Source organism: Pteropus vampyrus, unplaced genomic scaffold (assembly GCF_000151845.1).
Source record: "Pteropus vampyrus isolate Shadow unplaced genomic scaffold, Pvam_2.0 Scaffold7, whole genome shotgun sequence".
NCBI lineage: Eukaryota > Metazoa > Chordata > Mammalia > Chiroptera > Pteropodidae > Pteropus > Pteropus vampyrus.
Window position 1 is genome coordinate 16860539 of NW_011888788.1, and position 12077 is coordinate 16872615.

Genomic DNA, 12077 nt, shown 5'->3' on the forward strand with positions numbered 1-12077 from the left:
TGAGTTTTTTAAGAGTGGTTTTGTTGAGCAATGTTATTTCCTCATGAAAATCCATAATTTGACTTTTCAAACTTAAATCCCTTCACATCCTCTTGCTGTCTCTATCAAACTTGACAATTATTTATTTTTGTATTATATGCTTATTAAGCTCTGTTTATTCTTTAAATAATCACATTATATTCATGTATATGATTGCGGGTCACTAATTCTTAAACCATTACTACTCATACATATCTCTTCTTACACAAGAAACTAATAATTTAAATATATGAGTCAAAGATTAAGACCTATTCTTTAGAACAATGGTCTAAAACTCAATGATTTTTGAATAGAAATTACTGTTGAGCCATGCCAGAATTGGAAATAAAATGAGTTGCTTTTCACATGATATAAGAAAGTATAGAGACTTTTATATTAGAAGGGAAGAAAATGGTTAATATATAATTAAGTGTGTACACTTCATCCAGCCTCTATTTTCTTAAAAGATTTCTTAAAAGGATTAAAACTATGAAGATTTGTAAAATTAAAATATCCTTTTTCTTATTATAAAGGAAGTGCACTCAGACTGTAGAATTAGCAGAAGATATACACAATTCCACAACAGAAAAAAAAATTCAAAAATATTTATGTAAAAATAGATATACAAATCACAGTTTTTAAATCCTAGAATTTCGATGATACAGAGGCATCATTTTAGTATAGGTGTTGGCAAACCATGGCCCATGGCCTGAATTTAGCCAGCTGCCTGTGTTGAAATAAAATTTGATTGGAACATAGTTACACCCGTACGTTTACAGATTATCTATGGCTGCTTTGGCACTACACAGAAGAGGTGAGTAGTGGTGACAATGACCAAAAGGCTTGCAAAGCCTACAATATTTGCTATCTGGTCATTTATGAAAACATATCCTGACTCCTGACTAGTTCATCTAGTAAAGATTGGATTATCCAAAGAAACACTCTAAAACATGTTATAATGCCTGGGCCTTACTTCAAGGAACTTACTTTTAATACAAATTAAAGTAAAAAAAAAATGACTAGAACCATAAAAGGTACAAAGTGCTTTAAGATTTCAGTGGGGGCATTGAAGAAGGCATCATGAAGAAAGTTAAGTTTGAGCTTAGTCTGATGGATGGGTAGGATGCAACTATGCCAAAATGTCTGTAGAATAATCCTATTCAAAGAAATGGTGGTAAGAAAGGCTCAGAGATGAGAAACACCATTGCATGTGTGAAGACCACCAAGCAGATCAATTGGTATGTGCTGCCGAAGTGAGCACAAAACAGATCAATTTGGATAGTACAAGGGAGTATGAAAGAGTGGGATAGTGTATACATTTGAAATGATAGGACTGGAATATTTGAATATAGGCTGAGAATAATGTGTTTAATAAAATAAACTTAAAAAGGACTAAAGGAAAACATGGTCATTATGGAGGTTTAAGGTAGATCCACAAATTCTTTGATATTCCCTTCAAAAGATGGAGCTAAATTCCTTTCTCCTTGAGTGTTGGTCAACTGGACTGAACTTGGCAAATCACTTCTAAAGAATAGAGTAAAGTGAGAGTGATAATGTGTAACTTTCAAGACTAGGGCATAAAAGGCACCATGGATTCTTTCTTGCTCTCTCTTGGATTGCCTGCTCTGCGAATGTCATATGCTCTGTCATGAGGATACTCAAGCAGATACCCTATGGAGAGTCCATATTGTCAAAAATCTGAGTCATTCTGCTAACAGTTATCAAAGAACTGAGGTCTCCTGAACAGCCACGAGAGGGAGCCATCCTGGAAGCAGATTCTTCAGTCCCAGTTGAGCCTTCAGATGATGGCAGCTGCAGCTGACAGCTTGACAGCAGATCTGAGGTGCATTCCTCACCGTCACTCAGAGGTTTCCTGTGAGATTGAGCCTCAATTGGCCACAACAGCAACTCTTTCATTCACATACTCTTTATTATTGACAGTCTCACTTCTCCTGTCATTCTCAGTGCTTCCTGAGATCACTTTTCAAATTAGTGACTTGCATCAAAATTCTGTGTCAGGGTCTGCTTTCGGAGAAACCCACACTAGTTGAGTAATGAGGGTCTGAATTAGAGTGGTGACTTTGAGAATGTGAGATATATTGTAAAGAAAGAAATAATAGGACTTTGTAATGCTGGCTATGATGAAACCACCTCAGTGATTTTCAAGATAAAGCCAATTTTTAAGTGCCCTAAGTATCTAGGCTTAGAATCTGAGGTCCCGAAGGGTAAAGTCACTAGGCTAGGGTCAGACGACAAATTAGCAGCAAGTGTAAATCCAGCACCTGGGTTTCCAGGACTGTTTCCTATACTCCTCATTGCAGAGTTTATTTCTACAAGGCCCTCCCAAGCTGCAAATGGAAAACCGACCCATGTAGGCTGAGAAGTCCAAGGACCTATAGCTCACAAATGACAGGATCAGAAGCCCAACTGGTCAATTGACCCCAGGCCAAAATTGTCTTTCGTCCATTTCAAGAATCTAAGTATTCCTTTGTTTATAAGTTTAAAGGAAAGTGATTCAAAAGCCTATAGGTCTTGCTCCCTTTGTCATCTCAATCTTAGAATTCGAAAGGAGAAATGAAATGAGTGGAAACCCTGTGTTCATATGAGAATAGGTTCTAAAACAGAGAGCATATTTATTCAGTCATTAGTTTACTTTTTGAATGTTATGATCAGGCCTTATGCTGAGGATTCAAATGAGAAATAATTCTTGTCTTTTCAAGCTCAAGAAGACAGACTTTTTATAATGTGAGACATGCTAAAATAGTGGTACCAAATAGTGCTACCTCTATGCAGGAGGTTCTAAAAAGAACAAGAAAAAACACCCCGCCTCCCCTCCCCCAATCCCCCGCCACACACACGTTTTCCTCCTCAACCAATTTAGGTGGTGGATTATCCACTGCATGTTTTATGGTCTTTAAAATATAGGACTTTCTCTTGTATTTTTTTTTTTTCAGTAATGGCAAGGCAGAAAATTTCTTAGTGATCAATTAGAGCTTGACTTTTAAAACTTTTAAAGCAAAGACAATGATTGGTTATTTGTAAAGTATAAATCTCATATCATAGAAAGATAGTCATCATTGTGGCTTGGGGATATCCTACTGGCCTAAAATATCTCATCAGTTGCTTGTCAAGGTGCACTAACACCCAACATTTGAGGTGGAATTCCACGGAGTCTGAATGGCATCAGTCTCCCAGATAGCCCTAATTGCCTCTACTGCTGGATAGTATCAGCCTTATCACCCGCTCTTTGATGAGGATTATGTTACAGCTAATTTTGGGCAAGGCTTTTAGGGGGCTGAATGAAGAACAGAGAATGGTAGAAGTAGTGATGGAGGATGAGAGTTCGTTTGGCACTAAAAGGGGATGCCAAGAGTCGTCAGAGTTCAAACTCACCTACTTTATTTAGATCTGGCTGCCCTTACTGGCTGCATCAAGGAGTCAAAGCTTATGGTTCATTTTTAATCTGATGTGGTCCAATCCATCTTTCAGCTGAACAGTGTTGTCATAGAAGCACAGGTCTCCTAAGATCCAATAGCAGTATACTATTTGGGGGGTATGTACACTCATCATCTGTTCAAATGATCGTCTCTTGGGTAACAGGTAAAAAATTTCCTTGCTGCAAGTCTGCTTCTCACCACATTTAGGGAGTTTTCTATTAGTCAATGAGGCATTATTTCTCCATCATTAATTTTTGTGCATCTTTGTAGAATGATTTTAGCAGGAATATGAGTGGATGTATATATTTATATATATTAAATATACTTTAATTTTTAGAAGAGGATTTAGGTTCATAGCAAACTTAGCAGAAAGTACAGATATTTCCCATATACTCCCATCCACACATGCATAGCCTTCCTCATTATCAACATCTCACAAAAGAGTGGTACAGTTGTTACAATTGATGAACCTACATTGACACACCATTGTCACCCAGAGTCTATATTTACATTGGAGATCACTCTTCGTGTTGTACATTATATGCGTTTGGACAAATGTATAATGACATGTATCTACAATGCCCTAAATGTCCTCTGTGCTCCAACTTTTCACCCCTATCCCCCTCATTCTCTGGCAACCACTGAAATTTTTACTGTCTCCAAAATTTTACCTTTTCCAGAGTGTAATATAGTTGGAATAATATAGTACATAGTCTATACTCATAGTCTATACTGCTGGATCCTGGTATATCTGCTCTTTCTTAAGTACCAAAAAGGAGGGACTTGGGAGGAAGAAGGAAAAATCTTTTCTGATATAAATGTGTTACTTAAAATATGTGTATTTAAAAAGAAAAGGAACATGACCCAGGAGTCTAAATTGAGTCTAATATTGTTAGTAGTGAACGTGCAGGTGCAGGTTGGTATACATTCTACCCTCCAGATGTATTTTCCTACAGTAGATAAGCTGCTCACATTTGCTCATATTTTGTTTTGAACGGCCATCTCCTAAGGAAATGTAGCATGACATTGGTACTAACTGCATGTGTAAATACATCATAATGGCATACTATAAAATATAAATTATGTATCATCGTTCATGTAGTATCTACAAATTTGTAACAGTGAAAAAATATATATGGCATTTAATAACACAATAAAAATATCACTTATGTAAAAAAAAAAATATCCTTGCTCCAAGCCTGCTTCTCACCACATTTAGGGAGTTTTCTATTAGTCAATGAGGCATTATTTCTCTATCATTAATTTTTGTGCATCCTTGTAGAATGATTTTTTTTTCCATCTGGAATCTTTTAATGAGCCTGCTTCTCATACACGTAATTATAAAAGAATAAGAATTGACAAAAATATTTTCTTTCCATAATATGTAGAGGTGTTTGTTTCTGGTGGGGTTTTTTTCTTCTTCTTTTTCTTTCTGCGTGCCCCTGGCAGAAGTCGGCGGGGAGGGAAAGGAAGGAGGAGGATAATCCTGAGGCGGGAACGGCTCCCCTCCCAGCCCCTAAACCGGCCGGCGCGGGCCAGGCAGAGGCAGGTAGCTGGAGGGCTGGGGAGCGGGCGGGAGCCGCCGGTCAGCGGGCGGGAGCCGCCGGTCAGCGGGAACCGGAGCGGGATGCGTTCAGAGACCCAGAGCCGGGCAGAGACCGGCGCAGCACGCGCATCGCCCTTGGACACCGGCCACGACTTCCCACTCTGGCTGCTGAGGAGGTGGGGCTCACCGGGTGCTGGCTTGACCGAACCGCACTGCCCAGTGATACACTCCAACTCTAGATTTAGGCACCCCTTGCTTTGTCTTTTAAGTTAGGAAAAACGTCCTAGCTCATTTATTTTTAGTGCTGAATAATATTCCAGATGTATCACAGATTATTTATCCATTTATGTACTGAAGGATATCTTAGTTGCTTCCAAGTTTTGGTATGAATAAAGCTCCTATAATAAGTTTGGAAATTTTTATATTGCTTTTCAAAGTTATCATTAATTGTCAAAGTTGTCTTCTATTTATGACGATGCTGGTTTTCTACCTATGGTAGTGATGCCAGGTTTCCATTTAAAGTATATTTATTTAAGCAAAAAAAGCAATTAGACTTAAAGGTACATTTAAGTAGCTACTAGCTAAATTGTAAACGTGCTAGCCAGGGGGTGGGCAAGATGGCATAGAGGATAGAGGCTTTGTAAATCTCCTCTTGTGATCACACCAAAATTTTGACAAAATCTTGGAGTAAACAGAAAGCAGAGTCACCTGAGGTCTGGATGAACAGAAGCCCTATAACTAAGGAGAAAATTAAGAAATCACCTTGGAACAGAAGGATGGGAAGGAGACACAAGGCTACCCGGACCCACATGGGCTGAGCGAGACAGAGGCTACAGGGGCTGCAGTAGGCAGGTGCAGATGTTCCTCTTAAAGGGACCATGACTATGACCAGACTTTGGCAGTGATGGACTCGCTTGCTCTGAGCTCCAGCACTGGAGCGGCTACTCCGTGGAGGAAGGTGGGGGAGGTGCCAGAGATACTGAGTTGTAGGGCTTCAGAGCAAGGGCCAGAGGGGCTCCAGTGCAGAAGTGCTGGTGATATTCATTGATCCTTGGTTGAACCCTCCCCGCTCCCAGCATGTGGATACAGGCACCACCATAGCTGAGAGGTCATCAAACTGGATAACAGAGGTTACTCTGCCTAGAGGATTCCCTGAAACTCTGCCTCTCCTAACTTGCATCCCTACATAAGCCACACCCAGTGATGTCCTCATCATTCCCTGCGCCCTTTGCTGAGCAACTCCAAGATCCATACTGGCAGCAGTCAACCTTATTTTCTGGCATGGCCTCTTGAGACAACTATAAGCACAGCACGGTGGGAGTCATATATGGATTGCTTACTGACTCTTACCAGGTGGCCCCAGAGGGGCACAGGCTGGGGTGAAACTTGGCTTGCACCTGGATGCCTCTCAGGACTGTGCCATTCGGCCCCACAAAACCATGCTATTAAGACTGGGAGACATAGGAGCTTTACATAGTGCATAGAAACAGACACAGAAAGGTGGCCAAAATGGGGAGACAAAGAAATATATCCCACATGAAAGAACAGAATAGAGCTCCAAAAAAATATCTAAACAAAGTGGAGTCAAGCTATCTAATATATACAGAGTTCAAAATGCTTGTTATAAGGATGCTCAAAGAACTCAGAGGAAGAGCAGATGAACTCAATGAGAATTTTAATAAAGAAGTAAAAAACAAAATTGGAGATGGAAGTTACAATAGAGAACTAGTCAGAAATGAAGAGCACATTAGAAGGAATTAACAGAGTGGATGAAGAGAAAGATCAAATCACCAATATAGAGAATGAAGTAGTGGAGGACACCCAATCAGAACAGCAACAAGAAAAAAAAACCCCCACCTCCCCCGCAAAATAAAGATAATTTAAGGAGACTATGAGACAATGTTAAGCATAACAACATTTGCATCATAGGGGGACCGGAAGGAGAAGAGAGAGAGAGCAAGAAGTTGAAAACCTATTTGAAGAAATAATGATGGAAAACTTCACTAATCTGTTGAAAAAAATAGACATACAACCTCAGGAAGCTCAGAAAATAGCAAAAAAGATGAATCCAAAGAGGTTCACACCAAGACGCATTATAATTAAAATGCCAAAGGTTAAATACAAACAGAGAATCTTAAAAGCAGCAAGAGAAAAGCAGATAGTTACCTACGAGAGAGCACCCATTAAGACTGGCAACTGATTTCTCAAAAGCAACTATGCGGGACAAAAGGGATTGGCATGAAATATTTAAAGTGATGAAAACCCAGGATCTACAACCAAAATTATTTATCCAGCAAAGCTATTATTCAGAGTTGAAGGACAGATAAGGAGCTTTCTGGATAAAAAGCTGAAGAGTTCATCAACACTAAGCCAATATTATAGAAAATGTTGGAGGGACTTCTTTAAGAAGAAGAAAAAAATGTGTTATCAAAAATATGAATAAAGAATGGCATATCTATCAACAAGTTCTTCAAGTGAAAAATAATTAAGTGCTCCAATGGAAAGATAATGTGGCTGCATGGATAAGAAAACAGGACCCCTCCATATGCTGCCTACGAGAGATTCACTTCACACACACACACACACACACACACACACACACACACACACACACACACTCACTAAAGGAATGGAAAAAAAATATTACATGATGGACCTAAAGGGTATTGTGCTGAATGGAATAAGTTAGAAAGAGAATGACAAATGTCATATGATTTCACATACACGTGGAATCTAAAGAACAAAATAAACAAAAACACAAAAAAACCCACCAGAAACAGACTCATAGATACAGAGAACATTTTGAGGGTCACAAGGTAAGAGGGAGATTGGGAGGTCATTGAAAAAGGGCAAAGGGATTAAGAAGTACAAATGGGTAGTTACAAAATAGCATAAGGAATATAGTTAATAATATTGTAATAAATATGTTTGGGGATAGAAGGATACTAGATTTACTGGGGTGATTACTTTGTGAGTTATATAGATCTCTAATCACTATGTTGTATACCTAAAACTAATATATTTTATCCAAACTTTAAGTGAAGAATAAAAAAAGTTATTAAACTAAAGGTGCTAAATAAATGATTGAAATTTGATGGAATGGGAAAAAATTAATTTTGAAACCGTTCTAGTAGAAAAGATAGAAAATCAACTTTAAATAGCATTTTGTCCAAGCAGAACTGAATGTATGAGATTTTTATTTATTTTTAATTTTTGTTTATTTTTTCTTGTTTTTGTCTTTATTGAAATATAATAGACAACTAGTTGCCTGCATTTACATTGTATAATTCAATGAGTTTTTTTTTCAATGATAGTTGGTATACAACACACCAGCCTCAGCTGTACAGCATATTGATCAGAGATCCACAGAACTCGCAAAGGGCTCACCCCACCAAATCTAGCACCTCTCCTTCCCCCACATATTCATTCTAACATTATTAACCACCTTTTCCATGCTTACTCTACATGCCCATGTCTACTCTGCAACCATCCACCTGAACCTCTCAATCCCTTTGCCCTCTTCCCCCCGACACCCCTACCATCTTGTATCCCTCAAAGTATTCTCTGTATCTATGAGTTTATTTCCACTTTTGTTGTTTTTTGTTGATTTTCTTCTTCAGATTCCACATGTACATGAAATCATGTGATATTTGTCTTTATCTGACTTATTTTATTCAGCACAATATCTTCTAGGTTCATCAAGGAAACAGCTTTTTCCATCACCTTCCTTTCTTAGTCTCTGTGTGTCTTTTAATCTAAAGTGAGTCTCTTGTAGGCAGCATGTATAGGGGTCTTGTTTTCTTATCCTTTCAGCCACTCTAACTTTTTATTGGAGCACTTAATTCTTTTCCATTTGAGATACTCATTGATAGGAATGTAGTTGTTACCATTCTTTATTCCTGTTTTTGATACATGTTTTTCTTTTTAAAGAAGTTCCTCCAACATTTCCTGTAATACTGGCTTGGTGATGATAAATTCCTTTAGCTTATTTTTGTCTGGGAAGCTCTCTTTATCTGTCCTTCAACTATAAATGCTAGCTTTGCTGGATAAAGTATTCTTGGTTGTAGATCCTGGATTTTCATCACATCGAATATTTTTTGCCAAGCCCTTTTGTCCTGCATAGTTTCTTTTGAGAAATCAGCTGCCAGTCTTATGGATGCTCCCTTGTAGATAACTATCTGCTTTTCTCTTGCTGCTTTTAAGATTCTCTCTTTGTATTTAATTTTTGGCATTTTAATTATGATGTATCTTGGTGTGGGCCTCTTTGGGTTCTTGGTTGTGGGACTCCTTGAGTTTCCTGGGGTTGTACGTCTATTTCCGTCACCAGGTTGGGGAAGTTTTCCATTATTATTTCTTCAAATAGCTCTTCAACATCTTATTTTCCCTCAGGTACCCTGATGACATGGATATTTTTACCTTTAATAGTGTCTCGTAGGCTCCTTAAATTATTATTATAGTCTTGGCTTCTTTTTTCTTGCCATTCTGATTGAGTGTCCTTGGCTTTCCCATCCTCTTTATTCACTTTGTTTATTCCATTTAATATACTTCTCATCTCAGATAATGTGTTCTTCATTTCTGACTGGTTCCCTTTTATAATTTTCATGTTTTTTATCTTTTTGTTGAAGTTCTCACTGAATTGATCTATCCTTCCCATAAGTTCATTGATCATCTTTTCAACCAGTGTTTTGAACGCTGCATCTGTTAGATTGCTTGACTCCATTATTTCGGAATCTCTGTTCTTTTCTTTCATATGATTTCTGCTTCTTTGTCTTCCCATTTTGGCTATCTTTCTGTATCTGTTTCTATGTACTATGTGAAGCTTCTAAGTGTCCCGGTCTTATTTGTACAGCTTTGTGTAGTAGGTATCCAGTGGCACATTCCTGAGAGGGATTCAGCTGCAGGCCAAATTTAGCCCAAGCCTGTGCCCCTATGGGGCCACCTGTTAAGATTCAGCAAGCAATCCACAGATGCTATGCTTATAGTTGCCTCAAAAGACCACACCAGAAACTGAGGCCAACTGCCTCCAGTGTGAGTCTAGGTGCTGCTCAGCAAGGAGCACCTGATTCACTGAAGATACATCTGGATATGGCATGGAGGAGGCAGAGTTTCAGAGAATCCTCTGGGCAGAGCAACCTCTGTCATCCAGTTTGTTGATGTCTCTGCTATGGTGGCACTGAGTCCACACACTGGGAGTGGGGAGAGCTCAACAGAGGAACAATGGATACTGCTGGCATGTCTACTGGGGAGAGAGCCTCACCCTGTAAGTCTCTGCGCAGCCTAACTGGCATCAGTGTTCAGAATGAGCAGTTCCGTCACTGCGGAAATCCACTCTTGGAAGTGGCCCCTTTAAGAGGCGTCTACTGCTGCCACTGCCACAGCCTCTGTCTCACTCAGCCGCTGAAGACCAGGCAGCCTCTTATCCTCGCCCCATCATACCTTCTGCCGTTGCAGGGTGATTTCTTAGGTTTCTCTCTAGTTGTATGGCTTGTTCATCTAGCCTCAGGTGATTATTCCTTGCTGGTTGCTCCTTGTTTTTGTCAGAACTTTGATTTGGTCACCAGAGGGATGAACATAGCCTCTATCATCTATGCCATGTTTTTCCCCCTTCATAGAGATTTTTATTTTTAACCCTGAAGACCTTTATAATCATGTTTTGGTTTGTGAGGAGGAATTTACAAGGAATGAGTACACCAAATCCTGGAACCAGCCTGGTATAAGGCTCAAAGGGATATGAGTTTTGGAGTCAAGCAAAGCTGGTTGGAATTCTGGTTTCTTCGCCTAATAGTATGAGATGTTGTCACTTACACTTCAGTGTCATCATCTGTAATATAGAGTAACAGTACATTTCTTAAAGGTTTGTTGTGAAAAATAAAAGAGGAAACATTTGCAAATACACAGAACATAGCGAGAATTCAGTAATCGGTGGATGCAGTATCATCTCTTTGTCTGATGTTCAGGACAGGTTCCAGGTTTGTGGTTATTCAGATTCATGGGATCTACAACACAGACTGTGCTTTCTGGCTTTGTGAACACTTGTTTTGGAGTATATTAGAGGCTTGGAATGTTTTAGGCATGTGCCTAGGCCATGCTTAGCCAGCAGAACTGCTGTGCATTGAACATATTTTGTGATTTTACTTTTACTTTCATGATTTTTTAACACATTTTCTTCACTTGATATAATAAGTAGGTACTCCCAGAGAGAGGCATTTGTTGGGAGGAAGCTGGAATGCTATAGGATGCTCTGACCTAGCTTCCCACAAAGCAGCACCAGCTTCTGCACCATTACACATCAGAGCAGGTGTGTGAATGAGCAGCCCTTAAATACATGTGTTTGTCAGGTTGCCTATTCATCTCAGACATTTTTAAAAAGTGCAGATTAGAACCATAGTAAAAGAGAATTGTTTCACATGCCTATTGTGTGAGTCTTTCTCTTTAGACACACTTGTTTAGATTTCCTTTGTTTCAGAAAGTACTTATCATGGGGGCACCTGATGTCCTCTTGGAAAGGCTTATGCTCTGGCCACCACTGGTTACATTATCTTTTGATCAAGGCTCCTTGGCCACTGGAATGTGACCTTCTGACCACTGGTTGAAGGGGTCAGTGCAATCAAGCATCAAATGCTCTTTTAATGATCCCAAATGGAAGGGATTGGTCCAATAAAGGTGTGCTATGATCTTCTAGGTCAATCTTTGAGGTAAACGACTTCATTACAAAGTTCTTTGGAGGAGACAGTGAAAGGCTGGCATAAGAGATATGATCTAGAAAAGATCCACAATAAGCACTGCATTTTGTTAGTAATGATAATAACTTACATTTAAAAAGCATTCACATGCAATATTATTATAAAATGTGCATGTTTAAAACATAGCTGATAATTTTTAAAGTCAACTTTTACCCAATTATATTTTTTCCAAGGGAGAGACTAAGATTCAAATATCACAACGAACAATTAAGAATTTTATTATGAAAATTGTCTAGTATGTAGCACGAATGAAATATTTCTATAGTAAACTCTGTTATACCCATCCACCTAGATTCTGCCATTAACCTTTTACTGTTCTTCTTCATTATATAT